Source organism: Rhinolophus sinicus, linkage group LG17, assembly GCF_036562045.2.
Source record: "Rhinolophus sinicus isolate RSC01 linkage group LG17, ASM3656204v1, whole genome shotgun sequence".
NCBI lineage: Eukaryota > Metazoa > Chordata > Mammalia > Chiroptera > Rhinolophidae > Rhinolophus > Rhinolophus sinicus.
This window is the reverse complement of record NC_133766.1, coordinates 23510166-23525838: the sequence shown is the minus strand read 5'-3', so window position 1 is coordinate 23525838 and position 15673 is coordinate 23510166. Positions and strand designations below refer to the sequence as shown.

Sequence of the window (15673 nt, the reverse complement as noted above, 5' to 3'; positions counted from 1 at the left end):
ATGGACTGGGGCAGACGGTGCTCCTAGATACCAGGTGTTTGCTAGACCCTGGGCAGGTCTCAATCTCTGGAGCACTGAGGCCTTTAGTGCCATCCTTTCTAGATAATGACATCCCATGCCATGTCCAGAGGGACCCCCTAGGCAGGAAGGAGGAGACAGTGTGAGCCAGCCCAGGGGAAAGCAAAGGGCCTAGAAGGCTCAGACCTCTAGCTATGCCCCTCTCTTTCCATCTTCTCCCCACAAGGGCACCTGGCCAGTCAGAAAAGTGGGTCAGGCCACCCACATGTGACTTTTTTGTGATAACAACAGGGTCCATAGGTGGGGGCTGGGGGGTTCATGCCTTGTACACAGCCTTGCTCACCCCAAGCTCAGTGCTTTTCGTTGGAGGAAACTGTAAGGAAGAGTGGGCAGTGGGAGGGGATCCTGGCCTTCTCATACAGGAAGAGGACACTGGACCACAGTCCATCCCCGGCTGGTGGGGATGGGAGAGCCTGGCTTGGGCTTGGGCACATGGAAAGACCCAGAGCTCCTGATGATGGTGACCAAGCTGGCAGGGAGCCACCTCTACTCCCCTGACCATAGGAGGCTGTTCTCTCTACCGCCCACCTCCTGGGGTCTGCAAGCAGAGGGCCTGTGCTGTCCATCTCCGCCACTGAGAGCTGTGCCCAGCCCACCCCCTCCCGACCCTGCCATTAGAAGCTGCGTTGCCTTCAACAGATGGGAGCTGCGCAGCCTGAGGAACATAGCACAAAGCCCAGCTGACATTTTCCTTCCTGTTCGTTCGGTGGGGGAGGAAGGCTAGGGACGGGAGTGGGGGAGGAGCACAGCAACACCCCCTAGGCCCGCCCCCAGTGCCCGGGGCTCCAGCACCTCCAGCTTCTCAGCTCAGCCTGGTCACCAGCGGCTCTTCGCTGGCTGGGCAACCAGAGCCTGCGCCGCCCTTGCCTGCAGGACAGACGGACCACCTGTGGCTGGCCAACCCCTCCTGTCCCCTGGGCGCTGCGGTGGGCCCACAGTTGTCCTCGGGATTTCGCTCCCCACTCTCAAGCCCCCAGGCTGAGCCCAAGGCCGGCCCATCCCCCACCCCAGTGTCCCATCCCAGGCTGCGGATAGACTCCTGCCAACCCCGGAGGAGCCTGGCTCCTGGTTCCAGATACTTCAGACAGACACCAAGGCCATCTTGTCCCCTCCGCACAGACACCCGAGCTCCAAGGCAGGCAAAGTCCTCGCGGCTCTAGAGTGCTGCCACCCGGCTGTCCGCCCCCGTCACACCCTCCCTAGCCCCTCTGCCACCTCTTGGCGTCCCGACATCTCAGGGCCCCGCTCTCCCCAGCAACAGTTTGGGGCGGTTCGGGCCCCTCTGGGTGGGTGACGGCGCAGACGGCCCCCTCCCGCCGCCTCGGGTCCAGCCCGCGCGGTCAGCTGCCTTCTTTACATTCTCCAGTCCGCTTTCCCACTGCGCTCGCGGCCGCCTCCCTCCCCGAGTCACCAGATCCCTTGCAGGCAGCTCGGCGGCGCCCGCGGCCGTCCCTTTCTCAGCCTCCGCCTCGTCCCTGCAGCCACACCAGAGGCCCCCGCGCCACCCGGGGTCAGCCCACAGCCGCACACTCACCCCACTGCCGCCGTCCGGGTCCCGGGGCCGCCACGCCGTTCGGCTGCAGCCTGGGCTGTGCTGGAGAACCTGGTCTGCGCCCTTCCGCGCGTCGCCCGCCCAGATCGGGGAGGTTCGTGAGCGCCTTCCCGCCGTGGAGTTGTGCTGGGAGTGGTGCTGGGGCAGAGCCGGGGAGGGCGACCGCAGAACAACGATCTGCCCCGGCCGCCCGAGCCCCACGCCCCGGGCTCCACGCTGCCCCCGGCGCTAGTGGCCAGAGCCTGCGTGGTTAAGCCCGGCACTCCCTCTGCGCGCTGCGTGGCCAAGTGCACTCAGCAGGGTTCCACGGCTCCCAGCGCCCCTCCGCGCGCCTGCTCCCTGCTTCTCACTCGCCCTCCTCACTCGCTTCGCCGCCGCTCTCCCAAACCTCCCCAGCCCACTCCGGTCGCCTCCTCCTCGTCTATATGCCACGCCACCCCCTCCAGTCCCGCTGCCATTTTAACTCCTGAGTGACCAGAGGCCCCCTCCCTAACACACAACCACTCCCGGGAGGGAGAAGTTGGGTGGGGCCAGATGCTAAAGCTTGAGTGTCTGGGGCCAGTGGTGTTCTTGTGCCTTTAGAGGCAAGGCTTAGCTGAAAGAAGGGGACACAGCGACTGGGTCTGAGAGAAGGGGATGGCTCTTCTGATATTGGCTCTTACCCTCTTGCAATAGGTTCTACCCTTCCCAAAGTTAGCATGGACCAAAGAATGCAGTGAAGGGTTAGAATTTGTCACAGATACGGACAACTCTTACCCTAAAGAATGGAGATGCCCCCTGAGTTCTCATGCCCTTCCAGCATTGTCCCCGCCCCCCAGCAGGGCAGCACTGACGTCTTGGATAACCCCACCCTGGTCCTTAGCACACGATGTCAGTCTACCGAGGTGTTAGGCAGGAACTGGCAAGCCCACTCAGGGCCATGGCTTTGGGGGGAGGGGTACCCACCCGGCAAGCTGGGCGTTATGAACACTAGGGAAGGAGAGCAGGAGTTGATCCATGCTGAAGGTTGATACTGGGATGGTGCTGGTGGCTTAGAAAGGCTGGGTCCCTGCCATTAGTCTGGGCTTAGGAGAGTAAGTGTCCTGCTGGAGTGAAGGCTGAAGGCCCATGACTTAGTGGGGCTGTCCACGCAGACCACTCAGAATGCAAGCAACAAGCTCAGCTCCTTGACAGGCCACACCTGCTGTTGCAGAATCAACACTGGAGTGGGTGGGGTGGAGCCCAAGGTATGGGGAGTTCTACCAGGAGGGCACCTGATATGTCTTCCTTCATCCAGAACTTGAGCTCAGTGCCTCCTGTGAGGTGAGCTCTGGACAGAACATGGACAGAGTTTTATGGCTCTGTCTTTTCCAAGGGCACAGCCAGTGGGAAATCCATGCCTGGAGGCATTTATAAAGTCAGTTTGAAGGTCTGTGTGTTCTGTATGCACAGAGGGGGGTTCTCACCTTCATATATTCGAGAAGCACATAAGTTCCCACAGCACTCTGAAACCTCCCCATGTCCCCACCCTCCACCCCTGCTGTGGGGCACAATGGCCTCTAGGAGCTTAGAGGGACAAGCTGGAACTATACAAAACAAATTTGTAACATTTCAAGGCAATGCAAGTGCCATAGAAATATAGAAAGAAAAAGCCATCTGGGCTAGGGTTATTCATGGAAGGTTTTAAGGAGGACTTGGATTTCAAGCTGAGTCCAAATGGAGGGGTAGGATTTGAACTGGCAGAGAAAACAGGGACCAGCAAAGGCAGGAAAGTGGAGACAAGCGGAGGAGAATGGGTTGTCCGGAGGGTAGGAACAAGAGAGGGAATTTATAGAGCTATTGAATGCCAGGTTTTTTCACCTCTTTCTCATTTTTATCCTCAGAGTTGACTTTTACCCCATTGAACAGACAGGGGAGTGGAGGTTCAGAGAGTTCAAAATCTACAGGAAGAATCTGAACTCTTTTTGAACTCACAGTGTCCTTGCTATAACACCACATCGGGTGTAAAAAGTGGAGCAGCTGATGCAGTTTAGCTCCTTTAAGAACACGTGGTTTGAGATGAAAGAGGCCGGAAGATGAGAGGCTAGTGAGGAGGCTGCAGTAGGAACGAGGGGGAGGGGAGCAGTGACAATGGCGAGCAATGGGCCTTTGTAAGGAAGACCTGGCAGGATTTTGACACTAATTGAGCGGAAGGCGTCAAAACCTAACTCCAAGCTTTCGAGCGTGAATATTTGGGTCCCTTGTCAATTCAGTGGAGCCCCCTCACCATTCTGAGGGCCGATGTCACTGAATAGAGCCTAACAGTGAAATGGAGGAAAAGTTCCCGGTTCTCTACCAGCCCAAGGGCCTGAGCTCTCAATCCAGTGCCCCGGCCTCCCAGCACCTATGTATGCCGCCTAGTGTGTCTTAGCTCCCGACCAGATGGTAAGCTTCTGGAGGGGGTAAGAATGCTCCACACAGTGTCAAAACTAGTACCTTACAGTAGGTGCTCAATACCTGATTATTGAAGAATAAATGAGGTAAAAGCAAGCAATATTTGCCATGTGGCTGGTCCTAAGTGGCAGTCCCTGTAAGACACAGGCTGGGTAAGGGATAAGGGAATTGCATTGCCTGTGGAGACAGAAGGGGGGAAATCTTTTCTTGAGCTGGCTCTAAATCTCTAACAACCCAATGGGACTGAGGGAAGAGCATAAGTTTGAGAGCCAGAGGTTTGAAACTCTGCTTGTCACTTCCTCTGTGTTGCTTCAGGAAAAGTGCTTAATTTCTCTGAGCTCCAATTCTGTTCTGTGTGAAAATACTAATTCAAGTAAGAGCAGGTAATACTTGTGGAACCCCTACTACATGGATGCTGAGCACATCTATGCCTGAGTTCATTGAAAATCCCACCTACCCTAGGACTCAAGGTAGGAAAAAAAAGAGGCTTAGCATTTACATAACTGGTACATAATAGAGCTGAAATTTGAACCCAGAGCTATCTGATGGTGGGGTCGAAGGACTGCCCTACCCTGCAACACTTCCTTAGGCTGAGGGTAGCAATTGGCGTATTCATTCCTACTCATAGGATGGTTGTGAGATGTAATAGGGTTACACGTGTCTGGCAGTGAGCACAGTGTCTGGCATATTACACATCTTGGTAAATGATAGTCTTCTCTCTCAAATCATGGCTGTCATTCTGAGCCAGATACTTTCCTGGGAAGATATCAGGGCTCAATTCAGTCCTTTGGAAGTTCTTTAATTACCTAGAGGATTTAATGGCCCTGTTACTGACCTTTTGCTCTCCAAGTTTAAGCTGTAGGTTTAGCCACGCATAACTTCCTTCCAGGAAGCCTGGAAGGGACTCTGTAACACCAGAGTGCCTCTGGAGAAGGATACTGGGATTACATGCCCCTACAAATGATCCTCAGCTCAACTCTACTTAGTTCTTTTTTCTTTCTTTCTTTTTTTTTTTTTTTAAAGATTTTATTGGGGAAGGGGAACAGGATTTTATTGGGGAACACTGTGTACTTTCAGGCCTTTTTTCCAAGTCAAGTTGTTGTCCTTTCAATCTCAGTTGTGGAGGGCGCAGCTCAGCTCCAGGTCCAGTTGCCGTTGCCGTTGCTAGTTGCAGGGGGCACAGCCCACCATCCCTTGTGGGAGTCGAACCGGCAACCTTGTGGTTGAGAGGATGCGCTCCAACCAACTGAGCCATCTGGGAGCTCAGCGGCAGCTCAGCTCAAGGTGCTGTGTTCAATTTTGGTTGCAGGGGGCGCTGCCCACCATCCCTTGCGGAGTCGAGGAATTGAACTGGCAACCTTGTGTTTGAGAGCCCACTGGCCCATGTGGGAATCGAACCGGCAGCCTTCGGAGTTAGGAGCACGGAGCTGTAACCGCCTGAGCCACCGGGCTGGCCCCTCTATTTGGTTCTTTATGTAGGGTCAGACACTGAGTTAGAAGGCTTGCTATTTGTGTGGTAGGGGGCAGTGAGAAGAGCAGGGCTTCTGGAGCCTGGCAGATGAGCCAACTCAGAGAAGGGAGGCTGGAGACCACTTCCTTCAGTGGCCTCTCCACTGTCGTATGCAGCCTCTGCCGGCCTTCACCTCAGGAGGCCCTAGATGGGGCCTCTGGAATCACTGAGGACTACTGTCCCCACAGTGACCCAACTCGGTAGAGGGTGTGGCCCTAGAGCAGTGGCCCTTAGTCTTAAGCATCCCCAGGAGCATGTGTGCAAATGCAGGCTCACCAGTCTGACCCAGAATCAGAGTCTGCAGTTCTCGGCAATCTCTCCAGGTGATTCTGCTTCAGGGGCCTGGCTGAGCCCTAGATGAGCTACACCGCCTGCGGGGCCCACTGGCCTCTGACCTCTCCTGTCCCGGCTCAGTGGCAGCAGAGCCCGATACTCTGGCTACTGGGGAACAACAGTGAAAGGACACAGGGTCCCTGCCAGACGAAGGCTCATGTGAAGCCGAAGCTTAAGCTGCAGGGTGGCTCACTTGTCGGGCGGAGCGGGGGTCAGCTCCGAGATCCAGGCGTTGGGGAGTGTTCTACATGGGCAGGGAAAGTCAATTTGCAAACAGAAAACATTCTTTATGTAAGCATTGCTGGTAAACTGAATGAAGAGCTGCCAGAAGAAAGGGATTTGGATTTCTAAGGCTCATGTCAATTGTTGTGATCTGTCCAGTTCTAAAGAAATATTACCATTGGACCCAATTTTGTATTTGTTCTTTTTTCAGAGGCCCCACAAAACCTGGATCTTCCCCTGGCCTGTTCCCTGAGGGAGCTCCCAGGATCCACAGACACCCTTGGGTCACAGAGACCAGAACGGCAGGAGGACGTTGCAGATGACAGAGCTGTGTGGAACTGCAGGGAGTCCTCACATTCTTGGAAAAGGCACTGCAGGTAAAAATGATGTAAGTTGAGTATGGTTTTGCCCAGAAACAATGTAATAATGGAAATCGCATTCTTGTCCAAGGTCCTGGTTCCCAGATTTTTATAGGAATAAGTATAAACACCATATTTAATCAACTGTAAATGATACACCTGTACTCTGTATTTGTTAAATTGAATTGAGTATATAAAACAGCTAAACTGGGCAATATGGTAACCAAGTCCCATTCTGTGTAATTTAATGTTTCAAAAGATTCCTTGGAGAAATGCTCTTTTGGGGAGTGGGTGGAGGGAGCCACGGAGAGGACTGGAAACTCCCACTTCCCTCCCTACAAAATCTGTGTAGGCAAGAGGGAGACTCCCAGAGGTCTGAGCCGGGGAACAAGGGTTTTGTGCCCCATGGCACATCTGAAACAGACGAACAAGGTAGCATCATGTGTGGGCACAGCTGGTTGATTCTGAGATGCATGTCTCTGAAGTCAAGGGCCGCCTACATACCAGGAATGGGGGCCACCGGACAGGACTTGCAGTGCCTGGAATTGGATGAGACTCACCCAGAATGGCTTTCTGGGGGAGGAACGTTTGGAGAGATACTTGAAAGCAGGAGAGGCGAACAGTTAGGTTTCCTGAGAGGTCAGTCCCAAGGACCCTCAAAGACCTTCTCATTTGAATTTTGACCCACCTCACTGTAACCCACAGGTTATCAAGAAGCCTTTGTCCCTAAATGCTCATCACCCACCTTCCATCTCCTTCAATTGTTTTCAAATTGCAGGTGGAGACCCATTAGTGAGTTAAAACATATGGTGTATGGAGTTGTGATGTTCAATGTGTTTCTTACCACGAGTCTCCATCAAACCTTGGCTATTTATTCCCAAAGCATGAAAATAATGTACACACGAGTTGTCTCACATGTTAAAAAATATTTAACCAAATCCAGCCTTTCTACTTGGTATGACTTCTGTTGATTGTCTTCTTTTCCAATCAGACTCTATTCATTTCTGAACATTTCATTTCAGGAATGGTTCACAAGACAAAGAAACGGGTTCCACGTATCCTAATCCCATTCTTTGTTTGCACTGTCTCTGACCCTTACATTTTCCTTCTGATTTTCCCACAGAGAAGGATGTCTTCATGGTATTACTTCCAATTTTTGAATTAATTCCAACATAAATCCTAGAGCTCACAAGGCTCTCCTAAGATTTCTCCAAGCAGCCACTACCTGGCTCTAGTTTTGCTTCTAAATCTGTGCTTCTGAAACTGTGTGTACAAAAGGACCACCTGGGGAACTGACTAAAATGCAGTTTCATGGATCCCACCCAGTAGGTCTGAAGTGGGGCTCCTGAACTGCACTTATGACCAGCTCTCCAAGGGATTCTGAGGACGACACTTGGAGGACCATTTATAAACCATGGAGAAAATTCAGCTCTTTGCAGGAAACTTTCCCTATTCACTCCTGATTCTGACCTCTCCACTCTGTTTCCCTTCTGCAGGAATAGTCTTGGTTTAGGCCACTTTATATTTATTTGCCATCATTTGCACTTTGTCTGAAAGTTACTTGATCTGGGTATCCTGCCTTCCTACTTAAATTATAAATTCCCCCAAGGAACTGTATCATTCATTACCATTTCCCCAGAGTGCCGGCAGAGGACCTGCTCACGGCAGACTTCCCATGAGCTCTCTGTGCGTAGGACAGAATCCTCCCATATGTCCCCCTGCCCCTCCTGGGGTCCCCGCCCAGGAGTGCTCAGGGCTGGGGTAAATGTCTGAGTTGTTCCTTGGATCGAACAGCATTATTGATTGGGTGATTTCAGCTCTGTCTGACTTTGTCCTTTACATCTAACCTCCATGGGTTTAGGGAGAAGTGAATCGGTAAAAACTAATGAGTCCAGATGACACCCCCGGGACTGTGGCTTCATCAGGAGCTCTTACATGCTTCCTGTCCAGAAACACATTGAACAGCCAAAGCAGAGGACTGAGCAGCAAGACTGGAACTAGAACGAGCCAAGCTAGCCTAACGCAGCCTAAAGCAAGCATCCTGGGCCCTAAATCCTGACACTTAGGCTTTAAAATGGACAGAGGGAGAGAGGACTGAGGAAGCCATGGCCTGGGCACAGTCTTGTTCCTAGATTAAATGGTTGTCCAGGCAGAGGTCAGCGTGGTCCATTTTCTTGTCCTGAGGAGCTGTCCTGCGTGATAAGCAATTTGGGAAAAATTGACACTGAGCTCCTGAGTCTGCTGGGAGCCTTCAGTATATTGTCTCACTTAGTCTTCCTGAGGTTCACAGTGGCTAGTCTCCCAGCTAGAAGAGGTGCAAACCAGACTCAGCCCCGTGTCCTCTGGTCGCAGTCCACTGGGGTTTTTTTCTTTTTCTTTTTTCCCTCCACAATTCCCCTACCTCTCATGGAAAAGAGACCCCACAATACCCGAGATTTTAATCAAAGGGATTAAAATCTTTACTGCCAGACAGCTCACCCTAACGTTTTATTCTTACTTCTCCTCCCGCTAGAATCACATTTCTTTCTATTTGAGCCCCAGGGTTTCAAAGAACAGCCTATCACTGCCACCAGCCTCTGTATGTGGGACCTGGGGCCTTTTGGTTCATGATGTCTTTTTTTTCTTCAGGTGCTATAAACCCATCTCCTTTGCTAAAGGGTTTCTTTTCTGGAAAAAGAAACAATTATAAGGAGAGGAAGGAGAAAAGTAGGGTAAGAAGAGAGCTGAGGAAATAAATTAACGCCATCTCTCCCTGAGCTTAGAGAGACTGATCTGCCTGAAGGCGGGACATGAGGGGGTGACACCCAAAATGCTGGGCTTTTTACAGGCCAGGACCCTGGGCAGAGCGTCCAGGAGCTTGGGCCACTTCTGTGTATTTCTGCATAAATGATTAACGGTCCAAATCCCTTCCCAGATCCCAGTCTCCTGCCTCTGCTGGGTGAGCCCCACCATGGAAGGGAAGATAAGAGGCCTCTTCCAGCCTGGGACACCTAGATGGCTCTGTCACAGACAAGTGGGGTGTTTCAGATTCCAGACGGGAGAACAGATCGCTAAGGACTGGGCTCAGGCACCAAGACCCTCTCCTTTCCTGTCCCCCTTCAATGCAGAGATGATCTCCCTGTACATTGTGTAGGGTGGCTGGAGCAGATGACTAATGCATGTCATTTTCAAGATGCTCTCTCTGCACAGGAAAGTACATTCAGATCCAGGTTTTAATTGTGTGTGATTTTAGCTGAGATGGCGTTAATTTATTTCCTTTGCTACTTCAGCGGTTCTTCCTCTTTCATCACGGTGAAATTATCTGGAATGTATCTTTTTTTCTAAAGGACAAAAAGAAGCAGCTGATCTTGCTCCTTTTCCACCGATTGAGGTTTAGAACATTCTAGGGGCTGCCAGATGCTGTTCGGTGGGTGCTTCAGGATGGAGACCCTATGGTCTCCCAGTCCCTAGCCTCCCTGCCCTCCCACTCTCTATCAGATTTATCAGAGGGAATGCTGTATGCAGCAGGACCCTTGCTACCCAGGCAGACTCTCTGACAAATCCACCACCAGAAGGGCATTTTCCGCCAGCACTGGCTCCAGTCAGTTTCCAAAATGAGAGGTACTTTCTTCCTTCCACAACCTTCAGAGAAAAGCGGAACAAAGGGCTTCTTGGAGGAAGAGGACAAAATTAATCGAAGAAAGATGGCACACGAGGCATCTAAGGCCCCTGCCCAGTGCTCTGAAGCACAGGCACTCGGACTTTGGTTGGGAGAGGGCCTATCATTTAAGAAAGTGGGTAGGACCAGGGTGAATATGATAACCCCTAATACAATGTTTTTAACTTTTTTTCTTTTCATTTGAACCCTCTTTGGGATAAGCATAAAAATATACACACACACCTTCAGAGATTCTGCTGCATCTTGCCCCAGAACTTTGCCCTGTTTGAAAATTATTGTTTTGCTGTATATATCCACACTAGCTAATGCCATTTTATCAAGGCAGACTTACTCTAGTTTTTTTTTATAAAAATAAAATAATTTTTTCCAAATATAGAAATATAGTATTATTTTGAATATGCTTCTTCAATCTCTATGTAAGTCCCGAGTTGGAGATTTAGCCCTCCACCGCTCCCCATTGGAGAATCACTGAATCACTGCCCTAATATCCAGCACAGGAAATCAGAAACGCATTGGTCATGACAGACAGGGATTATTTAAAGACCCTTTTGTCTCTTGTCCAAGTTGCTCCCCCATCCCGTAAAATCAGTGTTTGCTCATTCTGGCAAATAGTAGGAAACTCAGTTAGTATACATTGTATGAATCTTGCAGTATTAAATAATTATCAAGTGCTTGGCACAGTGTTGTTGCCTGGTACCTGAGAAGGTGCTCCATAAGTATTAGCTATTGTTCCTAAGGTCCCAACACCCTGTCTCCTCCTCAGGTCCTGTTAGTCTGCCCTCTGCTAAGAAGCTCCAGCTGCTGGAGATGCTAGTTTTCACACAGTACCCTGGGACGACCTTAGCAACCTCTCATTCTGCAGAGCTTACGTTTCACCCACCTTCAAATGGTGACTACCTGTCCAGATACTGGCTTGTTTTGGCTGAGTCAGAAGCTTAGCACAGTGTTTTGCACATAGTAGGCCCTCACAAAATGTTTGTTGAGGGAGTGAATGGTCCTCTGCTCTCCACCTGACACCCCTCCAGTCAGCTGAGGCAGAATCTGTGGGAAGCTGGGGCTGGACCACAGGGCTCCTTAGTGAGCAATTAATCCTCTGACTGCTCTTGATGCACAGGGCTCCAATTTACTAGCACATCCTCATGGCTTGAAACGTTATCTTTTGGGCAGCCCATCTTTCTAGTGTGTTTAGGGGGTTATTGGAGGCTAGTATCACTCTGCTGTTTAAAATTTGTTTCTGCATTCTCCCTAGATTGCTTTGAATAGCTTTGGAGTTCAGATAGTTCCTCCTTCCAATTGCTTTTGGTTATTTCCTGGCTGTGTCAGCTGTAGTCTCAATCTCTGTAGGGCGGTAAGTGTCAGTTTCTTTCTCAGCTGGGCCCAGCCCAGACTTGGTGGATGCATCTGGCCATGTGATGGAGATGCTGCAATTCTCAGATGTGCCTATCTGTTCATTTGCCACGACCTGCCGTTTCTTAAAAACAAAACACATACTTACCATATGATCCTGCAATCACCTTCTAGACACGTACCCCAAAGAAATGACAATTTATGCCCACATAGAGTCTTGTACATGAATGTTCATAGCAGTTTTATTCGTAATAGCCCCAGATTGGAAACAACCCAAATGTCATTCAGTGAGTGAATGGTTAGACAAACTGTGGTTCATCCCTGTCACAGAATATGACTCAACAACAAAAAGGAATGAACTATTGATATACACGACTTGGATGGATCTCAGGACCTTGTGTTGAGTGAAAAAGGCCAATTTCAAAAGGTTACATACTGTGTGATTCCATTTATATGACATTCTCAAAATGACAAAATTATACAGATGGAGAACAGATTAGCAGTCGCCAGGGTTTGGGGAGGAGGGGTGGTTAAGGATACGAAGGGTATGACGTGACTATAAAGGGATAGCACAAGTGACCGTTTTGAATGGAATTGCTCTGTATCTTGATTGTAGTGGTGGTTACACATGATAAAATTGCATAGAACGACACACACACACACATGTGCATGTGAAATCTGAACGGGGTCTGTGGATTGTACCAACATCCATTTCCTGGTTTCCAAAAAAAAGGAAAAAAAAAAGAACCAGCGTTTGTTCACACTGTTTGCCAGCCCCTGGTCTGCCTTGGGACCCTGGCATGATATTCAGGTGTGTTTGGAAAGGCCAGACTCTCTTGGCATTCGCAAGTATTAAGAATACAGCTGAAATACTTTAGTTCTCCTTCTAACCCACATAGAATCCATTTTCCCAGAATCATTATGATCTTGTTTGGCAGCTCTACACGTTTCCAGCCTATGCCTTTCTTGTGGTATTGTATTTTAAGTGGGTTATCCACCCTGTGAAGGAGGACTATACACTTACTGTGTTTATTTGGTTATTCTAAGCTTAATCAGCTTCACCTTCAAGTTTAAGGAGGATCCTGAATTCAATTACCACAGAACTTGCGTTCTGTTGCTGCTTTATTTTGAGGTCAAGTATGTATTCTCTGAACCTCTGGTGTGCTCCTGGTGGTCTGAAGCTCTGCCCTGCAGTTGTCGTGGAATGTGCAGTGTTGCCTGCCCCAGCGGAGTCCAGGATGGCAGGCCTGAAAGAGCCATTCTAAGATTTGATTCGTTTAACATCCCCCCAATCCCACGGGAACAACCCCAGCAGATCTGCTCTCTCTCCTCACCCTTAGACTCTGACAGGGAAGGACACAGGCCTCAAGTCACACTTAGCTCCCTGAAGCTCATCTAGACCCTCCCCTGTCCTGGTCTCGTAGGGCTCCCAGGAAGGTGTACAATCATCCAGGAGTGTCGTACTCTTTTTCCTCTCCCCTTACGAAGAGACTGGACTTGCCTAGACACAGCTTCTCCTTTCACAGGTGAAGATCCTGAGACCCGCTTGTAGTTAATGGCAAAGCTGGTCACAGCCCACCGCGGTACTGCAGGCAGCTTCTCTCAGAGAACGACTTCTGTAAGTGTATTTGTGGTTAACAGTTTTGCTTTGTTAATTGGGGAGTTGGTGACGACAGAGGGAGGACTTCACCTGAGCTGCCCTGGCAATAACTTAGAGTCATCCCCGTGGCTCTGTGCCCCCACCCCTGTTTCCCCTGTGGCCAGTTCTTCCAAGGAGCTGAGGGGTGGGTAAAGCTCAGGAAAAAGGAGGAGATGCCTCTGGCTCTTCTGGGGCCTTCTTTGCTTTTTGGTGCTCTGGCCTTTGGCGCATACACACACACACACACACACACACACACACACACACACACCCCATGGGGTTTACGCATACTTCCTCCTGACTTCTAGTTTGGTGAATGGCTAAGGACACAAAGATTAAGACTTATCTGATCTGGTGTGAATCTTGACTGCCATTCCTGGCCAAGTGACTTTGGACAAGTCATGTAGATACTCTTAGCCTCTACCTCTTCATCTCTAAATAGGGGTAACAAATACCATGTATCTCATAGGAATATCATTAGTACAGAAGAGAATATACGTAAAGTACCCAACCCAGTCCCTTCTGCTCAGTGAGGGCTCCATAAGTGTAAGTCATTTAACAATGCCGATCATGGTGATAGTGAGTATGAGTGTGTTTAAATCAGTCCATACTTGTGTCCTTCATGTTTCAGCATAGGCACAACTTCCTCTAGAAAACCCTGCCTGCTCCCACAATAGAGGGAGGGCCCGTCCTCTGGATCCCCGAGCATCCAAACTTGTCTGTGTTAATATTTTTACATTGCACTGTTGGTCTTGCCAACTAGACTGAGTTATTTGAGAAGAGCATCCATACCTTGTTCATTCCTCTAGATTTAGCACAATACCTGACAAATAGTAGGTGCTCAAGAAATATTTGCTGAATGAATGGATGAGTAAAGAGGTGAATGAGTGAATGAAAAGGTGACATGTGAATTGGGACTCAATGTCCCCTCTCCATACTGAGACTACTCTTTCCTCTGGACCTTTCCTCATTCTGCTTCTACCTTCTGGAAAGTCTGTCCCTACCTTTCCATTTTTCTTGAACATTCCCATCTTTCAGGGTCCATATGGAGTCCCTGCCTCCTCTGTGAAGCCTTCCCTGATAACTCTAACCCGCTGTGATTCCTCCTGAGTTGGAACTCACATGGGAATTATGTGGTATTGACTTCGACTGTCAGTTATCTTTTTATATTCATGTCACTTCTCTCCAAACTATAAGTTCCTAGATGGCAAGGATTTCACCTTATTTTGTTCTATACCTCCTGGGTGTTTTATAAACCTCAGGGACTCAATAAATGCTTACAGGTTGAGAGTCAGAGGACTTGTGTATGAGGCAGCAGAGGGCCACAGGCAGGACGCTGAGTGGGTGGCACAGTGCTTCTCCCACTACTAGGTGGGTCACCGTGGGCCAGTTACTTGCTTTCTTGGGGTCTCATTTTCTACAACTGCTCTAGAAAGTACAAACACCTGCTCCAGAGGGTTGAGGTGAAGAAGTACATGCAGAGTCCTTGACACAAGTCATGTCAGCCACCATCATTGTTCTTTCTCCTACATCTTCCACTCCTGTGGTCACCATCTACTGACTTCATTCTATTGCCCCACATTTTATGTCACCTTACCCTAAAAATTATGAGAACCCTGTAAGCAAGGCATTGGTCCCCTTGTTTTAAACATAAGGAAACTAAGAGTCAGACATGGTGGGTGACTTTTCAAAGGTCACGTGGCTAGAAAATGTCAGAACCAGGAGACAAGCCCAGATCTGTCTGACACCACATCCATACATATTACAATAAATTCTGGAAACAGTACTGAAGTCTAGCTCCTGCTCTGCCACTGACTTGCTCTGTGACATTGAGCAAATCAGTAAACCCTCTCCAGTTTCCGCAAAACAAGGGGTCCAGCGAGCTGGTCTTTAACGTCATAGCTCACTATCGTGTGTGTTGTTCCTACTTGACTGTGAGCTCCTAGGCAGCAGTCAAGGCCCCTTCTCCAGCGTCTCTCATTCTCCTTTCCTAGAGAAGGCCTGTGCAGGTTGTTGATGGACATTAGATTAACTGGGGCTGTGGCGGGAGGGCGGGAACAATGCTGGGGAACAGTGAAAGGCTATGAGGAATGGAGCCAGCGGAACCAAGTACTGTTGTCCTTGGCAGAGGGAGGCCTGGCCTGGGCCAGAGAGAGGAGGAGGAGGGGTTCCGACGTCTGTCTGTGCCTGGTTAAAGCATGCAGACAGAGTCGCTGAGGCTGGCAGTTCGAAGGACAGGGATTTCTGAATGGGTCCAGGTGAGCTTGTGGTTTCAGTGGCGGTGGAGAGGGGTGATCTTGACTCAGAGCTGTGGCTGCACCTGGTTATCTCTGCTGAACAGTGGATTCAGCAACTGAGTAACCATGACCCACCCAGCTTTCCATGGCTTGAAATAGCTGACTCCTCTTGTCTAGCCGGGAAAGTCAGTTTTTAATACTCAGCTCTGTGACACGTCCCTGGACACCCTGGGAGAAGCCATCCCTCTCCTCTGCTCCGCCAGCATGATTAATTCGAGGCCATGCCTTGACATTTATCACTGCAGAGGAGATCATTTGGGGCTCTT

The 15673-nt window shown here is 49.9% G+C and overlaps 1 protein-coding gene and 1 long non-coding RNA gene across 6 annotated transcripts in view; one reads left to right on the top strand and one right to left on the bottom strand.

Annotated features, from left to right (window-relative positions):
* The window catches only part of LRRN2 (leucine rich repeat neuronal 2), a 70593-nt gene extending 68430 nt beyond the window's left edge, over window positions 1–2163 (bottom strand). For 3 of the 5 annotated variants that reach the window (XM_074321991.1, XM_074321990.1, XM_019711389.2), the window contains exon 1: window positions 1613–2161. The gene's annotated coding sequence lies outside the window, so the exon portion shown is untranslated. Of the gene's footprint in view, window positions 1–1612 lie in introns of all 5 variants that reach the window. The other 2 variants (XM_019711388.2, XM_019711390.2) reach the window with 1 other exon arrangement.
* Window positions 2164–12995: 10832 nt separating this feature from the next.
* Window positions 12996–15673, top strand: part of LOC141569383 (uncharacterized) — a 65422-nt gene continuing 62744 nt past the window's right edge. The window contains exon 1 of the long non-coding RNA XR_012492963.1: window positions 12996–13089. This is a non-coding gene — a long non-coding RNA (uncharacterized LOC141569383). The remainder of the gene's footprint in view (window positions 13090–15673) is intronic.